This window comes from Dipteris shenzhenensis, chromosome 21, assembly GCF_047967505.1.
Source record: "Dipteris shenzhenensis isolate YYH24624 ecotype China chromosome 21, Dip_SZ_1.0, whole genome shotgun sequence".
Lineage (NCBI taxonomy): Eukaryota > Viridiplantae > Streptophyta > Polypodiopsida > Gleicheniales > Dipteridaceae > Dipteris > Dipteris shenzhenensis.
This window is the reverse complement of record NC_141616.1, coordinates 25,738,232-25,760,896: the sequence shown is the minus strand read 5'-3', so window position 1 is coordinate 25,760,896 and position 22,665 is coordinate 25,738,232. Positions and strand designations below refer to the sequence as shown.

General features: G+C 44.4%; 1 pseudogene; it reads right to left on the bottom strand.

The window, feature by feature from the left end:
* Positions 1-22,665, bottom strand: part of LOC147888687 (uncharacterized) — a 68,293-nt pseudogene that overhangs the window by 12,616 nt on the left and 33,012 nt on the right.

Here is a 22,665-nt window from a genome sequence, read left to right as displayed (position 1 = left end):
CCTAAACCCTAACTCCTAAACCTTAAACCCTAAACCCTACCCCCCAAACCCTAAATCTAAACCACCAAACCCTAAACCCTAACTCACAAACCCTAAACCCTAACCCTAACTCACAAACCCTAAACCCTAAACCCTAACTCACCAAACCCCAAACCCTAAACCCAAACCACCAAATCCTAAACCTTAAATCCTATGAGTGTTTTCAGTAATATCATTTATTTAAGTAATAGTTTTAATTAGAATTCATAAGTAGTAGTGGAATTGATAGTAGGAATGTGGGAATGGGAGTGGGAGTTGGGAGGGTGGTAGTGGGAGAAAGGGAGAGTGGGAGTGTGGAGAAAGGCAGTGTGGGAGGGTGGTAGTGGGAAAAAGGGAGAGTGGGAGAGGGAGTGGGAATGGGGGCGGTGGGGGTGGGGGTGGGGGTGGGAGGATGGGAGTGGGAGTGGGAGAGGGAGTGGGAATGGGGGAGGTGGGGGTGGGGGTGGGAGAATGGGAGTGGGAGTGGGAGAGGGAGTGGGAATGGGGGAGGTGGGGGTGGGGTGAGGGTGGGAGGATGGGAGTGGGAGTGGGAGGGGTGGGGAGTGGGAGTGGGAGGATGGGAGTGGGAGAGGGAGTGGGAATGGGGGAGGTGGGGGTGGGAGTGGGAGTGGTGGGGTGGGAGCATGGGAGTGGGAGAGGGAGAGGGAATGGGGGAGGTGGGGGTGGAAGTGGGAGGGGTGGGGTGGGAGGATGGGAGAGGGAGTGGGAATGGGGGAGGTGGGGGTGGGAAAATGGGCGTGGGAGTGGGAGAGGGAGTGGGAGGATGGGAGTGGGAGGGGTGGGGTGGGAGGATAGGGGTGGGAGAATGGGAGTGGGAGTGGGAATGGGAGTGAGAATGGGGGGGGAAGGGGTGGGGGTGGGAGGATGGGAGTGGGAGTGAGAGGTGGAGGTGGGAGGATGGGAGTGGGTGGGAGAATGGGAGTGGGAGTGGGAATGGGGGAGGTGGGGGTGGGGTGAGGGTGGGAGGATGGGAGTGGGAGTGGGAGGGGTGGGGTGGGAGGATGGGAGTGGGAATGGGGAAGGTGGGAGAATGGGCGTGGGCATGGGAGTGGGAGAGGGAGTGGGAATGGGGGAGGTGGGGTGGGAGGATGGGGGTGGGAGTGGGAATGGGGTGGGAGGATGGGAGTGGGTGGGAGAGGGAGAGAAGATAATCTAATGGAGAGGCCAATGGGAGAGGAGATAATGATATAGAATAATCTAATGGAGAGGCCAATGGGAGAGGAGATAATGATATAGAAGGACCAATATGAGAAGAAGCACTTAAAACCCTAGTTTTTCTTATGCATACTCTTCTTCTCTCATTGTTTCTCTCATTTCAACAAGGAAGAGCAAGAGGAGAAGCAAAAAGAGGAGGAAGAGCAAAAGCAAGCACAAGCATAGATCTCAACTTTTTTCCAGGTACTTTTTTTTAAATTTGTATTCTTTGAAATTTTATTATAGAGAGAGAACTTAGAGAGAGAGAAAAGTGAAGGAAAGACTTTAAGAGAGAGATTATAAGAGAGAGAGTCTTGCTGCCTCAGCAACAAAAGAGAGAGAGAGAGAGAGAAAGAGAGAGGGAGAGAGAGGAGAGACTTTTAGAGAGAGAGAGAAAGAGAGAGGAGAGATGTTTAGAGAGAGAGAGAGGGTGAGAGGTAAAAGAGAGAGAGAGGAGAGGGCCGCGCGAGAGGAGAGAGAGAGAGAGGGGGGCCACGAGAGGAGAGAGAGAGAGAGAGGGAGGAAGAGATTCGCGAGACACAGAGAGAGAGAGAGAGACCGCGCGAGAGGAGAGAGATGTGAAAGAGAGATAGAGGGAGAGAGAGCGGTAGAGGGCTGCGGGAGATGGGAGAGACAAGAGGGAGAAAGAGACGAGAGAGAGAAAGGGAGAGAGGGAAAGGAGAGAGAGCACGAGAGAGGGAGGGGGAGAGAGAGAGAAAGGAGTGCCGAGAGGGAGAGAAAAGAGAGAGAGAGAAAGGAGTGCCGAGAGGGAGAGAGAGAGACCGCGAGAGAGAGAGGGGGAGAGAGAGAGAGGGGGGGAGGCGCAACGCGAAGAAGAGAGAGAGAGAGAGAGTGGGGAGGGAGAGAGAGGGAGGGAGAGAGTGGGGCGTGCTGTCGCGGCAGGATGCGAGAGAGAGGGGGGGGGAGAGAGAGTGGGGAGAGAGAGAGAGGGGGGGAGGTGCGATGTGAGGGGGGGAGAGAGAGAGTGGGGAGGGAGAGAGAGAGTGGGGAGAGAGAGAGAGAGGGGGGGAGGCGCAGCGTGAGGGGGGGAGGGAGAGAGAGGGAGGCAGAGAGGGGCGCACTACCACGGTAGCACGCGAGAGAGAGAGGGGGGAGAGAGAGAGTGGGGAGAGAGAGAGGGGGGGGAGGAGCAGCACAAGGGGGGGGAGAGAGAGAGTGGGGAGGGAGAGAGGGGTGCACTGCCACGCTGCCACGGCAGCGCACGAGGGAGAGAGGGGGGAGAGAGAGAGTGGGGAGAGAGAGAGGGGGGGGAGGCATAGTGCGAGGGGGGGAGGGAGAGAGTGGGGAGGGAGAGAGGGGCGCGCTGTTGTGGCAGCACACGAGAGAGAGAGGGGGAGAGAAAGGGGGGGAGGCGCAGCACGAGGGGGGGAGGGAGAGAGAGGGAGGGAGAGAGTGGCACGGGAGCACGCGAGAGAGAGAGGGGGGAGAGAGAGAGAGTAGGGAGAGAGAGAGGGGGCGAGGCACAGCGCGAGGGGGGGAGAGAGAGTGTGGGGAGGGAGAGAGAGAGGGAGGGAGAGGGGCGTGCTGTCGCGGCAGCACGCCAGAGAGACAGGGGGAGAGAGAGAGTGGGAAGAGAGAGAGAGAGGGGGGGAGGCGTAGCGCGAGGGGGGGAGAGAGAGAGGGGGGGAGGGAGAGAGGGGCACACTGCCGCGCTACCACGGTAGCGCACGAGAGAGAGAGGGGGAGAGAGAGAGAGTGGGGAGAGAGAGAGAGGGGAGAGGCACAACGCGAGGGGAGGGAGGGAGAGAGTGGGGAGGGAGAGGGGCACACTGCCACGGCAACGTGCGAGAGAGAGAGAGTAGGGAGAGAGATGTTGAGATATCAAGCTCTACCCCCGATATATCTCCTGGATGACTATCATTTATGTCACCGCCTATGTTAGTTGTACTCGTGGTGTAGTTAGACTACCACGTATGTTTTTGGTTTGGGTTCACATATGAACCACGTATTCTAGGGTTTGACATATAGGGTATTTCCCTCTTCTATTGTATTGTTGTTGTGTGTCCTCTCTCTTTTGTATGTTGTGAAGAAAGCTGCACTTGAGTCTCCTATCTCTCTCCCTCATTCTTTACATGGTATCAGAGCCTTGTTCGTGGTAAGGAGCTCAAGAAAGCAAGCCAAGTTTGTGGTGTCCTGGTAAGAGGACCAGTGTTGCTTTCCTATTTCGAGTTTGGGAGCAAATCTCTGCAGGTAGCACAGCCAGAAGTGTAGGAGTGCACTGTTTCAGATTGAGAGGCCCTTCGCGGTGTGGCGCATCGGATTTGAGGCCGTTTCGGGGCCCGTTTTGAAGGCGCAAGTTCTTCGCAGGCACTCAGAAAAAGGCCCTGTTTTTCGCTGTGCGACCACTGCGCGGCTAGTCGGTGGAAAGGTGCCATAGAAATTGCATCGTATGCCTGTGTGCAGAGATATTGGGAGTTGCAGATTCATGCCTGTTGCCTGTTGATGCAAAATCGTCACTAGGAAGTGACTGTGTGGTGAAATATCACTTTTGTCAGTGTTGCAGATCTGCCCCTGTGAGGCTTTTTGCAGAAGTTTTGCTATTTGCCCTTGTGAGGCATTTGCTGTGTTTATAGGTCGCTGTTGCAATTCGTGATTTGTAAAATGTCTGAGAATCTGTCTACCATTATCAGTGAGAAGCTTGACAAGAACAACTTCCAAGCATGGAAGTTCAGGATGACAAACTTCCTTATGGGAAAGGGAGTTTGGGATTACATCAGTGGTGAAACTGCAGAACCAGTTTTGGGTGCTGCTCCCACTCCTGCTGAATTGAAGGCCTTTAAAGAATGGCATGAAAAAGCCAGAAAATGCCTGTATTGGCTGTCTGTTAGCATTTCAGATTCTATGATTGTGCATATACAGGATGTAGAGACGCCTAAGGAGGCATGGGATACATTGGTGAAGCTGTATAGCACAAATACCAAAGCACGAAAGATGCAGCTAAAGCAGGAGTTGCACAATGTGCAAAGGAAAAATCTGAATATAAATGAGTATTCCTTGAAGGTGAAAGGCCTTGCAGATTCTCTTGCCTCCATTGGAGCACCTGTTGATGATGAGGACTTAGTGTCCGTGACCTTGAATGGTCTTGGGAAAGATTATGCACAGTTTCGGACATCCATTGGAGTCCGTGAAACATTTCCTGATTTTCAGGAACTTATTGCTCTCTTGCTGAGTGAAGAGCAAAGGAATGGTGGTTCAGCCACCTCAACTTCTCAAGAGACTACTTTCTACTCGAATACAGGTAGAGGCAAGGGTAGAGGAAGAGGCCGTTTTGGTGGCCGTGCAGGAAATCAGAACCAACAGCAACAACAGGAAAACCAGTCCTATGGAGGAGGACGTGGTAGTTCTAGAGGCAGGGGGAGCCAAAGAGGCCGTGGTTCATGGCAAAGGAACCAGCAAGTAAATAGCAGCACAGAATGCTATTATTGTGGAAAGCCTGGACACAAGGAGAATACATGCTATAAAAAGCAGAATGACATCAAAAGTGGGAAGTTGCAGCAAAGCAACTATGCATCATCAAGTGGGCATGGTGACGACAGAAATGAGCACCTTTTTGTGATGCAGCATATGGTTAACTCCATGTCAGGAGATGATGCAGCTTGCAATGATGTTTGGTATGTTGATTCAGGTGCCTCTAACCACATGACCAGTCATGGTGAGTGGTTTCATGATGTTAGAAATTTGGATAAGCCAGGTTATGTTGAAACAGGTGATGATACTGCGCACCCAATTACGCAGGTTGGTAAAGTGCCATTGGCTATGCAGGATGGCAAAACGAAGTACTTGCCAGATGTACTTCATGTTCCAAAAATCACTAAGAACCTGGTTTCAATTGGCCAGATGGTTGAGCAAGGTCTGCAGGTTAGATTTAATCCTGATGGATGCTTTGTTGAGGACTTGAAAAATAAGTGCCGCTTGGTTGCGAAAGGCAACAAAAATGGAAGAATGTTCACCTTGGATGTTGATATGCCTGAGGTGAAAGCTGCTATGTTTGCGCATGGGAGAGGTGTCATTGCAGATATTGAGATATGGCACAAGCACATTGGGCACGTGAATATACAAAGGCTGAAATCTATGCAAACGAAAAACATTGTTGCAGGTTTGCCTAAATTCAGAGTTGAGGGAATGCAAAAGGTATGTGAAGCATGCCAAATGGGTAAGCAGGCCAGACATGCATTTCCCAAAAATGCTAAGGTGAGCAGAAGACCTTTGGAAGTGATCCATTCAGATGTTTGGACAACCAAAGCTGCTTCTATTGGTGGATGCCATTATTATGTGATGTTTATTGATGACTACACTAGGAAGGTGTGGATTTATTTTATGAAGCACAAAAGTGAAGTGTTCAGCCATTTCAAGGCTTTTAAGGCCATGGTTGAAAAAGAGAAAGGTGTACATATTAAAGTGCTAAGATCTGATGGAGGGGGAGAGTACTTTTCAGAAGAATTTTGTGAATATCTGAAAGAACAGGGAATTCAAAGGAAGTACTCATGCAGGTCTACCCCTCAGCAGAATGGGAAAGGAAGAACAGGCATATTGCAGAAGTAGGACGGGCGATCCTAAATGAGAAAAACATGCCTGATTATTTTTGGGCTGAAGCAGTAGCAACTGCTGTTTATATTATGAACAGAACCCCCACTGCAGCTGTCCATGGCATGACGCCTGAAGAAATGTATACAGGCCAAAAACCAGATATTTCTCACTTGAAGGTATTTGGTTGCATAGCTTATGTTCATGTTCCTGATGAGAAGAGAACAAAGCTGGATCCAAAGGCAGCAAAATGCATCTTTATTGGATATGCTCTGCACTAGAAAGGGTATCGCTGTTATAACCCTTCCACCCGCAAAATGCAAGTGAGCAGAGATGTTGTTTTTGATGAAATGAGCAGCTGGTATGCACCAACTGTTATGGTAGGAGATGCAGATACAGGAAATGGGAATGCTGCAATAAATGCAGAGCAGCAATCTCAAGCCTTGAGTGGACCCAGAGAGTCCTCTACTAGTGGATCTAATGCATGGACAGGGAGATTGAGATCTAGTGAATCGTCACATGGCAGTTCTGATAGTGTTGTGCAGGTATCACATAAGGGAAAAGAAAAAGTGGACCATGCTCCAGTGTTTGATGTGTCTGCTGGTAGCTCTCATGTTGATGGAGAGTCAAGTGGCTCTGAAATGAGCCTTGATGAGGAACTTGGGATTCCTTCTGTTGTTACACCTGGTGCAAGGAAAAGCAGGCATGAGTTAAAGACTCCTGCAACTGATCCAGTTGTACGGAGGTCCACTCGTATTAAGTATCCAGTTGACAGGCTGAGATATGATGGGTATACAGCACATCACTATGCTTATATGGTCAAGGTTCTAGAGGAGCCAGAGCCCCCATGTTTTGAGGATGCAGTAGGGCATAAAAATTGGGAAGCAGCTATGGATGAAGAGATGGCTGCCTTGGATGCAAACCACACTTGGGATTTGATGCCTTTGCCTCATGATAAGAAGGCTATTGGCTGCAAGTGGGTTTACAAAGTAAAGCACAATGCTGATGGGTCTGTTAGTAGGTACAAGGCAAGATTGGTTGCCAAAGGTTTTCCGCAGACATATGGAATTGACTATGAGGAAACTTTCAGCCCAGTTGCAAGGATGGCAACCATGAGAGCAGTAATTGCTATGGCTGTTGCAAAGGGATGGTCTTTGCATCAGATGGATGTGAAAAATGCCTTCTTGCATGGTGATTTGCAGGAAGAGGTTTATATGATGCAGCCAGAAGGTTATGAGGATAATTCACACCCCGATTTTGTATGCAGGTTGCGCAAAGCCTTGTATGGCTTAAAACAGGCGCCGAGGGCATGGTCAGACAAGATAGGGCAATATCTTGTCACTATTGGATTTCAGATTTCCAATTCAGATTTTTCACTTTATGTGAAAAGGACAAACAGAGGGATTGTGCTTGTAGTCATCTATGTTGATGACTTGATTATTACAGGTGATAGTGATGCAGACATTAATGAAGTGAAGCTGCTGTTGAAGCAGAAATTTGAGATGAAGGATTTGGGAGAGCTGCGTTACTTCTTGGGCATTGAGGTTATTAGATCCCCGAGTGGGATATGGCTGTTGCAAAGGCAATACGGTTTGGACATGCTGTCCAAATATGGGATGACAGGCTGTAAGCCTATCTCTGTTCCATTGGAGCAGAATGTGAAGCTCAATGGAGAGACAGGTGAGCTTCTTGAAGATATTACTATGTACAGGCGCATAGTAGGTAGCTTGATTTACATGACTATAACCAGACCAGATTTGAGCTATGCTATGGGGCTGGTGAGTCAGTTTATGCAGGCACCGAGGAAGCCACATTTGGATGCGGCTAGGCGCATACTGCGGTATGTGAAGTTCACATTGCATTATGGACTGTTTTATGAAGCTGGGTGTGCATTACAGGTACATGGATACACAGATGCTGACTGGGCTGGTAGTGTCTCAGACAGGAGATCTACTAGTGGTTTTATGTTTTCCCTTGGGAGTGGTGCCATCAGTTGGAGCAGCAAGAAGCAGCCAACAGTTGCCTTGTCGAGCACAAAGGCTGAGTACAGGGGTGCAGCAATGGCTGCATGTGAGGTAGCTTGGTTACGGAAGCTACTTGCAGATATGGGACAGTCAATTCATGTAGCAGTTGTCATTCATTGTGACAACATTAGCAGCATTATGCTTGCTAATAACCCAGTTTATCATGCTAGAACGAAGCACATTGAGGTGCATTATCACTTTGTGAGAGAGAAGGTTCTAGCTGGTGAGATTGATCTTGTCTATGTCAGCACTGAGGAGCAGGTGGCTGATATTTTTACGAAGGCATTGGGTACCGAGAAGCTTCGCAGATTTAGGAGCTTCCTTGGTGTACGTGAGATGGATTTGAGCTTGAGGGGGAGTGTTGAGATATCAAGCTCTACCTCCAATATATCTCCTGGATGACTATCATTTATGTCACCGCCTATGTTAGTTGTACTCGTGGTGTAGTTAGACTACCACGTATGTTTTTGGTTTGGGTTCACATATGAACCACGTATTCTAGGGTTTGACATATAGGGTATTTCCCTCTTCTATTGTATTGTTGTTGTGTGTCCTCTCTCTTTTGTATGTTGTGAAGAAAGCTGCACTTGAGTCTCCTATCTCTCTCCCTCATTCTTTACAAGAGAGAGAGGGGGGGAGGCACAGCGCAAGGGGGGGGAGAGAGAGAGGGGGAGGGAGAGAGGGGCACGCTACCGCGGTAGTGCGCGAGAGAGAGAGGGGGGGAGAGAGAGAGTGGGGAGAGAGAGAGAGAGGGGGGGAGGTGCAGCGCGAGGGGGGGAGAGAGAGAGGGGGAGGGAGAGAGGGGCACGTTGCCGTTGCCGCGGCAGCGCACGAGAGAGAGAGCGAGGGAGAGAGAGAGTGGGGAGAAAGAGAGAGGGGGGGAGGCACAGTGGGGAAAGGGGGAGGGAGAGAGTGGGGAGGGAGAGAGGGGTGCGCTGCCACAGCAGCACGTGAGAGAGAGGGGGGAGAGAGAGAGTGGGGAGAGTGAGAGAGAGGGGAGGCGCAGCACGAGGGGAGGAAGAGAGAGAGGGGAAGGGAGAGAGGGGCGCACTGCTACGGCAGCGCACGAGAGAGAGAGGGGGGAAGAGAGAGAGAGTGGGGAGAGAGAGAGGGGGGAGGTGCAGTGCGAGGGGGGGAGGGAGAGAGAGGGAGGGAGAGAGGGGCGCGAGAGAGAGAGAGAGTGGGAGGAGTGGGAGAGAGAGGAGAGCGAGAGAGAGAGAGAGAGAGAGAGAGAGAGTGGGAGGGAGAGAGAGGGGCTTGGGCACCGCGAGAGAGGGAGTGAGAGAGAGAGGAGAGGAAGAGTAGGAGAGCGAGAGAGAGTGGGAGGGAGAGAGAGAGAGGGGCACGCTACCGCAGCAGTGAGAGAGAGAGAGAGAGAGAGAGAGAGAGAGAGAGAGGGGGGGGGAGTGGGAGAGAGAGTAGAGAAAGATAGAGTGGGAGAGAGTAGGAGAGCAAGAGAGAAGAGAGAGAGGCACAGTGCACAAGTGAGAGAGATAGAAAAAGAGAGGAGAGGGTGGGGGAGAGAGAGATAGAGAGAGAGAGAGGGGAAATGAAGAGGAGGGGAGAGAGTAAATAAAGATGAGAGAAAATGTAGACTAGAGGGGAGAGGAAATAAAAAGGAGAGGAAAGAGAGAGAGAGAGAAGAGAAAAAGAGAGGGAGAGGAGAGACGAGAGAGACAGAAGCGTACTAGAGTGAGAGAGAGAGAGAGACAAGAAGAAGAGAGAAGCGTACTAGTGTGAGAGAGAGAGAGAAGAAGAAGAGAGAAGATGAGAGAGATTGACGAGAGATGGACGAGAGATGAAAATTTAGAGAGAGAGAGGGCACAAGAGAAAGTACGATCAGAGATAGAAAATCTTACCAATGAGGAGGAGAAATGAGTGGGCGACAATCAAGGAGAGATAAAGGAGAGATGTTTTGATGGAAGAATTTGGGAGCTATGATCAATGAGGCATATAAGAGGAGATTGGTGTGTGATTTAGTCGAAACTTAAACAAACAAAACGATAAACCTTGGTGTTTGAAAAGAGAAACATGTGGAAACTTGAATTTTAAATTTCTCGTCTTTTTTTAAGCTATGAATCCTTGTGTTTGAAAAGATAAACGTGTGGAAACTTGAAAATTCTGATAAAAGACAACTTGTGTTTGAAAAGACAAACGTGTGGAAACTTGAAAAGTGTGAAAAGACAAACGTGTGCAAAAAGGAAAACTTGTGGAAACTTGAATTTTAAATTTTCATTTTTTTTTTAAATTTAAAATGAGTTTCACTTCTATTTTCAATTTACTAGTTTAATTTCTCAATTAAATTTTTTGAAATATAGTTTACAAAAAGGCATTTTGTTTTGGAATATAGAAAGTATAATTTTAAATTTATTACATTTTTTAAAATTTTAAAAGTAGTTTAACTTACATTCGTTATTATTACTTTAATTTATTTCTTTTTAGGAAGAATTAATATATTATTCTAGGTAAATATTAAATTTTTAATTTTAAGTCTTATTTTCTTAATTTTACATTATTTTTTCATAAACTTTAAGTTAAATTGAATTTATTTATATTTCAAATTTTGTGATTTCAAACTAATAAGAATTTACTTTGTCAAAGTTTAAACTTCTTATGATTATAAATTTTAAATTCTTATTAGTTTTAAGTTAAATTAATTTGAATTAAAAAAGAGTTTGGGGGTTTGGGTTTAAGGTTTGGGGATGAGGGTTTAGGGTTTCGGAGTCAGGGCTTAAGGGTTAGGGGTTTACGGTTTAGGGTTTGGGTTTGGGGTTAGTGTTTAGGATGTTAGTATTTGGGGGTTAGGGTTTAGGTTTTGGGATTCAAGGTTTAGGGATTAGGGTTTAGGATTTGGGGGTTAGGGTTTAGGGTTTAGGGGTTTGGGTTTAGGGTTTAGGGTTTTGAGGTTTAGGTTTAGGGTTTTGGGTTTTGGGGTTAGGTTTGAGGGTTTTAAGGTTTGAGGGTTAGGGTTTAGGGTTGGGAGTTTAGGGTTTAGGGTTTAGGGATTTGGGTTTAGGGTTTGGGTTAAGGGTTCAGGGTTTGGGGATTTTTGTTTAGGGTTTAAGATTTGGGATTAGGTTTTAAGATTTGAGGGTTTGGGTTTCGCATTTAGGGTTTAGGGTTTAGGGTTTAGGATTTGGGGTCAAATTAAATTTGTAGTTTTTATTATTTAAATTCAAATTTATTAAGATTTTGACTTCTTATTAATGTGAATGTTCAATTCTTATGAGTTGTAACTAAATTAGTTTTTGAAAATATAAATTTTATCTTTTTGAAACTCGCAACCTGAGTATATTAAAAAGAATAATGAAAAATATATTATTTCTTGCTTTTAATTCACAACCTAAGCATATTAAAAAGAACAATGGAAAATAAATTATTTCTTGCTTTTCTTTGCTTCAACGGTTGGTGTAGTCTAGATTAGCATAGATTAGTTTGTCCTTAGAGGAGAGAACTCCAAAAAAACCAATCAAAGCCATGCGCAAAATTTCCCGACTAGTTTCTAATCGGAGTCAGTCCATTCGTTCACATTCGGTTTCACACTCACAACAACCCTACCATTTAAGCAACGATCAAGGTTTTTCAACTTTCAAGATGATTGAAAGTTGTATTAGTGGACATGACAGATTACAGTTGAATCACTTAAGAGACTAGACAGAGCAGATTATATTTGTACCAGTTGTGGGAGTTGACAGAGCATTTTACACTTATATCAGTTGCGGGAGTTGACAGAGCATTTTACACTTATATCTGTCAGACTTCAAATTTGTATTCGATTGTACTTTATTTCATTTTACACTATCCACGAGTTCATTGTAAATCCTTATTTTTTTTCACATTTATGCATGCGTCTAAGCCTTGTAAATCCTTTTAGGCTATTCCCAAAGCATGAAATTGACACTTATACGATTGGGAAGAATAAAAACTTGAGGTGTATTAATGGGACTCATTGTACTTTTGATTTATCAAAGTAATTGTAGTTTGTCAAAGTACCTAAAATTTTTGTTGTGATTTAATATAGGATGGATCTTGAGGCTACAGCATTTGTCAATGGTATGACACTGAAATACAATGGAAGAATTTATGCCCCAAAGGACTTCACAAACTGGATTATTGTTGACACAACAAAGAACGCATGGTTCTTGGTATTAAGTAAAGGAAATCTCATTCTAGTGATGACAAAGAGAGAGTTGGAGAAAGATGAGTGGGCATCAAATGTATCTTTCTCAAAGAGCAATTTGATTCAAGGGGGCACCTTACTAGGAATAAAAATTGAAAAAGATAGCAATACAATGATGATTTACACAAAGTCAAGAATGAGCAACAGATTGTTTCTTCTTTCTAAGAAAGATGCAATGTACTTTGTGATGCCACCGCCAAAAGCACCTAGATTTCCTGAATTGGTTCCTGCATTGGAGATCCTCCAACATGTGTGGGAGGAATTTCCCATTGAGGAAGCAAGAAAAATGCAGTCAAAGATTATCCTTGAATACTTTCAGGGTGTCATTGAACAAGGTTCAACTTCATTGGGACCTAAGGTGCAAGAATCCACACATGAGAAAGGAAGTGATGAGACATGCCATGTAGACCTGGTTCATGGTGATACAAATGAGAGAGGAACTAGAGTGGATGAGACAGAACACATTGTAGCATCGGATGAGGGTCTTGTACACGTGGATGCTTACAAGGGATCTACATCTGAGACAGGAATTGAATTGGTGGAGATAGGACATGCATCAGATGATACAGGACATGCACATGCATCTTAGGTAGAAATTGAATTGAGTGAGACACAACATGCATCAGATAAGACAGGACATGCACACACATCTCTTGTTCATGGTATTACTCACTTAGATGGTGTAACTCATGAAGTTGATGGAATAATCGAACAAGTGAAGCCCTTAAGTATACCTGAAGTTGAGGCAATAGAAGAAGAAGTAGGACGATCTAAAGCGGTTCACATAGAGCCCCTAAAAAATAAACCCCGATGTCAAATGCAAAAGGCAAGTACTTCATGAGCTACATTTCCAAGTCCTATAACTCGAAAAAGAGGTCATTCATATACAAAGAAAGGGCAAAGAAGAGAAGAGGAAGAACATGAAGAGGATGTGGAGGGTCTTGAAATGGAGTCAAATTTAGAAGCAGAAATGTTATCAATGAAGAACCTGAATCTTCGCTTGAATGAGGCTGTGATAGATGAGGATCCAAGGTATATATGGGGCCAGAAGACTCAAGTTATACATGCTTCAATGGTGGTCAAAGCAAGTATCTTCACCAACAGCAGGACCTTAGATATTGTCTATGCTGAAAAGATTTTTCAGGCTTTGATTGATGGAAAAAAACCAGTTGTTTCTAATTTGGTACTCCATCCAAGAGCATTTTGGCCAGTCATAGGAGATTATAGTCAATCCATCAATTTCTCTCAGCCTATAGATTTTGAGATGCAATTCACTAAGTTCCTCAGAAAACAAGTTCCCTCACTTCAAGAAGGAAAGAGTTCAGTGAATGATCCTAAACGACATATAAAGGATGCCAAGAGAAATTTCTTAGCTCATTGCACATTTGAGGCAATAGATGGTCAGCACTTATGCCTATGCTTGTAATGAGCACTCTAGAGAGGCATACAACAAAGGAGAAATTACTTATCGAACCTTCGTGAGTGTGCCTCAATTTCACTACTATTCTGCATGCATTTGTATCTTCAAGAACAAGAAAAAATATTTGATTGAGTCGAAAAGACTTAATCATGACATTTATGCACTATGAAAAATCACCTCCACTTCAGAGATGTTGCTCAAAGCTAGGACCATATGGAGAACTTTTCATTCTCCTGTGACCACTCTCAAAAGAACTGCAACTAAAGTGGAAGGGAATAATCTTGTTGACTTCTACACATGCTTGAGTGCCATTGTACCAAGGGGAAAGCAGGAAAGAGCAGAGGTGATTACAAGCTTTAAAATAGTAAGGGATAGGTATCAAGACTACACAAGCATACTTTACGTAGTGATGAAGTTTTTCATCAGATCAAAGACGTGTGTCTTGCATGTGAGAAGGGAGATGTCACATATGAGGCTCCATCATTGATTAGAGACAAGGCAAAGAAGATTGAGAAAAAAGAGATGACAGCTCGGATGTGAAGGCCTCTAAGAAACTTACTAGACAAATACGCAAGTCTTGCTGCAGAGAAATTAATGTCCAAAGAAAGGTTTTTTGGCAAAAAGGACAAAGATCATTGCATGGAAGATTGCATCATCCAACAGGTCAAGCGTGATGCAGTAAAGAGTGCAATTGAATATTTGTTGGCAGAAAAAAATATTCCAATTAGCCAATGTAAAATTGATCATAGCATTGTGAGGCAGATGGCATCAACTTTACCGTCGGCTAAACAGAAGGCTTGGGTGCATAAATGGGTGAAGGTAGAAGATGATGGATCTGAAATTAATCCTTCTATGACAAGTGACATTTTGGAAAATGTGTATGCATATGCCCAAAAAGTCATCAATAAGCACACTCTCAGAAAAGAAAAAACTTCGAACAAGGGCTTTTTTTTCATACATGAAATCATTTCAGAGTCTAGAAAGAGTGTTGAGTGCAAGGGAGTTTCATTGAATGATTTTCTATCCGACGACATTGCTTGGGAGAGGCCTCAGCTTTCCTTTGTCTATGAAATATCACTGGATGACATTCGTTAACTCCTTGACAAAATATTACATACCACCATTGGTAGAGTGGGACTATGTAACATAGTCATATTTGCTGATAAAGATGACAAGGAAAAAATGTTTGCTACCCTAGAAAAACAATATGGCAATGAGCTTAAGATTTACAATGGTATATACTCAAGAAAAAGGGATAAGAGAGAATGCGGTCTCAAGATACAGAGTCTTGAAACCTTTTTCTTGTGCATGAAGAGCCCTTACAATGATCACTCCTTACAGAACAACATAAGAGGGAATGCAAAGAGATTGCAACTACTACTGGAAGAGCATGAAGCTCCAAGTCCCCTCCATCGCAACGCAAATCACTATGAAAGGCCAGAAAAAAGTGCTGATCTTTTAATTAGTATGATGGAATTTTTGCTACCGTCCGGATGGGAAGTCACATTGTGTCGAATGGGACATTTGTTTGAAGCTGTTATCAGAAAAGGACACCATGTAAATATTATTGAGAGCCCTGCTTGCTTGGAATACCTTGATACCGTGGCTTCTCTCACAATAAAGTATGATAAGAAAGGTCTGATCTCACATGAAGAGGATGCTGACATAGAGATGGTCATGTATGATGAGAGCAAGAAAGATGATGAAAATGTTGAAAGCTTTGGATATGATAGTGAGGACACCAGCAATAGTAAGGAAGCTGAAGAAGATGGATATGACACTGACCTTGCCTCAGAAGGTTACATAAAAAGACCACGAAGATATCTAGAGGTATGAAAACTTATGTTTAATTTTCTTTATTCATTTAAAGGCCTTTTTAAATTTATAATTAATTTAAAATTTTGAATCTCATAATTATTTTATCCTTTTATAGGAGAAGGGAAAGGAGGAGGATGAGGAGGACATAGCTGGAGTAGAGAATATAGAAAGCTCATCTCAAGAAAGCAAAGCTGCTCTGGCTATCCATCGGATGACTCTAGAAAATAATCATACCTTGCAGCAAATGGAGAAGTCATTTCAAGTTAGGTTTCAAGTTCGAGAACAACCTCTTACTTTTCTATTTGATGAAGAGGACATTTCAATCCTTATAAACTCCAAGAAAGAGGTTAATGACAAGGTCATAATAGCCATCCTCAGGTTTGACACAAACTTTTTATTGACTTTATGCTTTTGTATTTCCATTGGATCAAATGAACTAATATTCTTTTCTTTTTATTGTAGTATGGTTTTAGAACAGCTTCCCCTATATATACAGATATGTGCATATATGGTCAATCCTATTGTTTCTAGTGTACTTAGCAATAAGCAGAAGACCATAGATGATATTTTTAAGTCGTTGCAGCCTGTTGATTTGACTGTGGCGCGAGTTATCTTTACTGCATATCACAAGGAGTGAGTATCAATCCCTACCTAGCTTATCTCTTACATTGTGGAGGATTATATCAAATAATAATTATTCTTAATTGATAATGCAGCTTGCATTGGAGCTTGGTAATTGTGGACATCTTAGCCAAGCAATGTTTCTTTTTCAATTCAATAGCATCTATCCATGGCAGTGTGTCAGAGTAAGTATAACCTACTTGTGTCATAATTACTCAATCAGATGCATCCTATGGAATGCGCACATTGATTTATGTTTTCTATTTTGATGTGCAGATCGGCTCGAAAGTTGGTAGGTGCTATAGATGCACATATACAAATGGAAGGTGACTTAGAAGATCAAATAGAGTATGTAACATGCCGTGCAGTGAAGAAGAATGATGACCACAGTTGTGGGTGGAGAGTCGGATATAACTGCTCTTTGCTCCTTGCTCAAATTTTTAATTTGAGCGACGATGAAACCTCATTGTCGACATATACAAACTTGCATCTATATGCATTTATGTCATCTATCATTAAGGCATTTATTGATAACATGGTGGAGCATCTAAAGGAAACATTGGTTGCTACGCCCATAAGTTGTCCTAATGTAACCATTGTATTGGATGAAATGGGGAGCTCTTTTGAGGTTAGGGTTATCATTAGCAAGCAACCTCGTGTTTTGACATTTGGTAGCGAGGAAGTTACAATCCTCTCCATCCCTTTGAAAGAGGCTAATGACAAAGTCATGATGGCCATCCTCAGGTTTGATATGAACATCTCTTGGCTTGATACTTCAATCATTTGATTCAATCTGCTTCTAACATTTTTTTATTTATTGCTATTGTACGGTTATATCTTACTTTCCTAGATCAGTATAGAATCGCGTGTGTATGCTCAATTCTCTCCTTTCAGCTATACTTAGTGATACCAAGAAGACAGTAGATGATTTTTGTTCAATGCTACAACCTTTAGACTTGGATGGCATGCTAGTTGTCTTTATGCCATATTATGAGAAGTAAGTATCGTCTCAATCTTTCTTTTACTCTTTTATTTGTAATATTGTGTCAATTAATACTTAATATTGTGATAAATCTTATCGCTCTTTATTGGTGATGTAGCTCACATTGGAGCCTGATAGTATGGGATCTTGATGACAACCATTGTTGGTTTGTCAATTCATTTATAGGCTTTCACGGGGTGTTCAAGTAAGTGTTCTTTTATCATATCATTATGAACATGCATCTTACTATCTACTACACAAATTCACTTTGTCATATGTCATGATGGACAGGTCTGCAAACAAGTTAGTTTCTGCGATTATGAAAATCAGGGAGCATCAAGACCAACCAAATTTCCAGACACGCCTGGTAGTGGAGCAGAAAGACAAGTTTAGTAGTGGGTGGAGAATTGCCTACAACTTCATGTTGTTCCTCAATGAAATTTTTGAACATGCCTCAATAGAAGCATATACAAAGCTCCAGCTACAAGATTTTATGGCTAAGACTATTCACTACCTAACTGCTACCATTGGGAAACAACATGATGGACTCAATGAAGAACCTGAGGGAGCCAAAGAAAAACAAGAGACAATTCAGTCTCCTTCTGCATCACAGCCTCAAGTAGAAGCATTACAGTCTCCACTTGAATTAGAGACTCAATGCATTCTTCTTACACAAGAAGTAGAGACTCAATGTGCATCTACAACATCACATCTTGCAAAGGAGGAAGAGATTGAGTCTATCCCGATTGCACCAAAAGTAGAATCTCAATGTACACCATCCACTATTTGCCGGAATAGAAACCAAGACTAGAGGCTAGAGGCTAAGCATGGCGACGCTCAAGGGCCATAGAGAAAAGGAGATCATGCGGGAGAACCGTTGTCATGGGAGGGGAAAAGGAATTAGAAATGGAGGGAATGAAGAGGGAGACTATGACACAAGGGGAAAAGGAGAGGGGGAAGAGAAGCATGAACATGATAGGAGGAGGAATGTAGAGATGGAGACATCAAGGGAAGAGAACCATACTTTATTTGAAAGAAAGGATGAGAGGGAAATATCAAAATACTAGCTAGGTGGCTTTACAAGAATGAGAGTGTCTCATCAAGGAATAGCCCCCTCCTTTTATAGCCAAAAGAGGGGGTCTCTCCCAATTAATGTATCCTCCCACATGCATGGTGTGTGTGGAAAAGTCTCCCATGTGGGCTAGGCAGTTACGCACTCTCAATTGTGTGCGACAACCTTTTGCCTCAATTTTCCACATAAATCAAGTCCCATATCTCAAGTCTATGATACTCCCTTGGTCTCTTCCCAATTTTATAATATGTTCAAACCTCTAGGAGGACAAGTGGAGGGTTGGCACAAGGAATATTTCCACCTCATCCTACTTTCCCCATTATTTAACTTGCTCTCTTGGACCTTCTATACCTCCCCCACATGGGCCTATCCCATATGGAGGGAATAACTCAATATAATATCCATCTCCACCTATTTTATATTGCCTCTCCCATGGACTTTGAGCCATATCTCACTAAATGCAGCCTAGGTGGAGGGGTGGCACATGGAGGAGCCATGCCACCTTACATTTTATAATATTACTATCATGGATTATGTACAACACACCTTATGGGTCCTCTTACATGGAAGGGTGGCACATGGTCATGCCCTGCCACCTCAACCTTGGGCCCTATGCACACCATATTTTATTATACTATTGCCACATATACAAACACACATACATATTAATGCCTTTTTCCTTAGACAATTTTATCCATAACAGATCCCCCCCCCCCGGCAGGGAATGCACAGCATTTCCATGCCTGGGTCCATCACGCACAAAGAAAGGCTTGAGGTAACGCTTGTTGATCACCTTCTTGCCATATGGTTCATGCAGCTCCTGAACTTGTACAGACCCATTGCTACGTTCCTTGATGACTTTATATGGACCAGTCCACAGTGGCAGAAACTTCTTATCCATTTGGTGGTCCAATCTATAATCAAAGCATAGCACAACATCCCCCTCAGCAAAGTGTCTTTCCCATCCCTTGCGAATCTTAGCATCCAAGCGGGCCTTTTGTCGATTCTTTTGGATCTCTGTTTGGTGTAGTGCAAGGCATCGGGTTTCATCTAACTTCTCAAGTTGTACCAATCTGGCCTCTACATGTTCATCTTCTGTCATCCTCTGTTCCTCTGCCAATCTCAAGGCCGGAATCTCTATTTCTAGTGGTAAAACTGCCTCATTACCATACATTAACTCAAAAGGAGTGTGACCTGTAGATGTTTTATGAGTGATGTTGTAAGCCCACACGGCTTCAGTGACCTTCTGATCCCATTGGCTCTTGTTCCTTGTGGCCATTTTTCCCATGGTTTTACAAAGGAGGCCATTGGTCCGCTCTGTTTGACCCATGGATGCTGGATAATAGATGCTAGAAGTGTGATGATCAATACCCATGTGATCCATGAGTAACTCCACTGCTTCATTTAAGAATGGACTCCCATGGTCAAAGACTATCTCCATGGGTGTCCCAAACCTTGTGCAGATACGTTCAAATATGAAATTTGAAACTGCCTTACCATTTGTAGCAAGGAGGGCGATAGCTTCAGCCCACTTAGTGACATACTGAGTGGCTACCAAAAGATACTTCTTTTTGCGGGCAGTCATGGGCAAGGGCCCGACAAAATCTATTCCCCACTTTTGAAACAGATGGATGGACATCACTGGGTGATGTTACCCAGGATGCAAATCCTTCCTACCAAAGAATTGACATGGTTCACAGGTTTTGCAATACAAAGTGACATCCTTGAACAAGGTCGGCCAATAGTATCCAGCATGTAAAATCTTATTAGCTGTATAGTCACTGGCATAGTGGCCTCCACAAAATCCATCATGATAATGCTTCAATACCTTAGGCACTTCATCCGCATCAATGGCCCGTCTTAGTACCCCATCCATGCCTTGATGGTACAACACCCCATCAAGGAGGGTGTAGCACCTACTATCTCTGCGGATCTTCTTTCTCTCATAGCTAGTACTTTCTGAAGGAAAGGAGAGAGCAGTCAAAAACTTGAAGATACCACCATACCATGGATCCCCAACTTCTATGGCTGCTACAAGGGTTACATCAAGGCACTCCTCTAAATCAATCAAAGCATTCTTCAAGTTGGAACAACCCCCTTTTACAATTTTGAAAGAAAAATCATATTCTTGTAGAACTGCCAACCATTTGGCCAACTGGCCCATGGGATTTGGTGATTGAAGAACCTGCTTTGCAAGACCAGTGCTAGTGAGTATAAAGAAGGACTTTCCAGCCACATAATGCTTAAATTTCTCAATGCAAAACACCAAAGACAAGGCATGCTTGTCAGCCTCTGAATAGCATCGCTCACTGTCGAGCAATTGTCGAGAAGCAAATCGAATAGGATACATGAACCGATCCTCCCCTTGCTGGAGAAGAATACCTGCCAGAGTGTGCTCACCAAACCCAGAATTGATATAGAAAGTCTTTGACCAATCTAGATTGCGTAGAATGGGTTCTGAAGCCAGAGCATCCTTGATTTGTGCAAACCCAAGAGATCACAATCCTCATCCCAAGAGAAATTAACCCCATCTTTTAATAGCATAGTCATGGGTCGTGTCAAAGCAGCATATTGATCAATGAAGCCGCGATAGTATCCTACTAGATTGACAAATGAGCGTACCTGACGTTTGGTTGTAGGCGGGGGGAGCTTGAGGATGGCTTCTACCTTCTCGATGAGACAATATGTCCCAATAACCGCCCTCGGATGAGACAATATGTCCCAATAACCTCCCTTGAGTGGCTCCAATGGTGCATTTCTCAGGGTTGAGACTGCCATTTGCATCATTGACCCTTTGGAAGGCCAATCTAACCTTCATGACATGCTCCTTACGTGACGAGAATATATAGAAATCATCTAAAAACACCTCTAAGAAATCCCCCAAATAAGGAGCAAACACCATCTGCATAAATCTTTGAAAGGTAGCAGGAGCATTGGTGAGGCCAAATGGCATTACTTTGAATGCAAATGTCCCCCAAGGTGTGGCAAATGTGGTTTTAAGCACATCTTCTTCGGCAATTCTTATTTGATAAAACCCAGAGTAAACATCATAGAAAGTATACATCTCATGACCACTTACCTTCTCAAGAATGAGGTCTTGAAAGGGCAGAGGATGATGATCCCTCTTGGTGGCGGCATTGAGTTTCTTATAGTCGATGCAAACCCGCCACTTGTTGTTTTTCTTTGGGGTGACTACCACTGGTGAAACCCATTTAGTACTGTGAACCGGAACAATAAACCTAGCCTCTACAAGCTTCTACAACTCTGAGCGCAAAGCATCAGTCTACAGGGGCCCTAATCTCCAATACTTCTGAGCCACAGGCTTTGCATCAGGCTTCAGCTCTATCTTGTGCTCTATGCGGTCAGGGGAAAGCATAGATTCAAGCTGTTGAGGACTAGCTGTTACCTTTTTGGTAGGTGGCGGGGTCGGAGACACCCCCATCATGTAAACTTCCTCCTCTAAGAATTCTCCCCCCCATCTGATTCTTCCATGGATTCAAACATTGAGGATGAGAGAGTATCACTGTCTTGCTCCTCTTCTTCTTCCAATTCCATGGTACCGGGTTGCACCGGGATCTTCTCCTTGGAAGCACCAAAAGACATGTGTCCTGTCTTCCAATAGCTGACTGCATCACTCTTTCTCAACCATGGTCTCCCGAGTATGGCTGGGTAACTTCTGCCTGTATCTTCAATGTCCACTACATAGAAATTGACAGTGGTGGTCAACCCATTGACAATGATGGGCAAATCCTCAATGACTCCCAGGGTGGCAAGTCGTTGACCATCTGCTACCTTGATTCGAGTGGAGGAACGCCTTGTACATTTCAAATTCAATTTCTTCATGATTCGGGGCACCATGATATTACATGCAGCTCCCCCATCAACACACACATTTTTGACACGGCAATTATCTATGATGACATCTACTGTACGTGGGTGCCGATCAATTTCTTCAGAGATAGAAGATACCTCTCGTACCTTTCCCTTTTTCTTGCTCTTCCTTGTTGAGAGACCTTGCTGCAGCTGACGTCTCACCTTAGGGCTTAATGCTATTAGTTGAGGGAGCGTGATGCTCAAAGACCGATGAGCAAGGTCCTGAACGATCGAATAGTTCTCTTGCCCTGAGCCAATGGGAAAATTCGAGGGTGACCACTTACTCCTGCGAGATCTTTTAGTCTTCTCTATTGGTGGGTCTACCATCTTAGCATCTAAGGGCTCTGAGAAGGACACCTTCTTCCTGCGGCGGCCTGATCCATGGTTTGGAGAGGGGTCCGAGGTGGCACGACTTCTTTTCCCGAGGTCAAGGATCTCTACATCAGAATCCTCAATGCCCAACTCACTTAGAAGATTCACCCTTGGAATATTGGGGCATTCTATTTGATAATGACCCTTCTGGTGGCACTCGTAGCACACAACATTAGCACGGTCTCTTGGAGGGCGGTTGGCTTGATTTCTGATGCCCACCATCTCTCATTCAGGGCCTTGGCTAGGTCATTGACTCCAGGTTCTGTTGTAGGGGGTCCCTCTTTAGCTGGAGGGGCCGAGGGAGTAGAGAGGAGGGGGCTCGTGGGCGAGGCTGGGGAAATCTTTGAGGCGGAGGGTGAGGATATACACCTTGTTGAGGGTAAGCATCTCAGGGAGGACCATACATTTGAGGTGGAGGCAATGGATAAATTCCTGATGAGGGGTGGGGGTATGCCCCTGAGTTAGGCCCCCCAGGTTGTTGTTGCAGGAATTGAGGGGGTTGCGGAGGGACAATCGTCTTCTTTG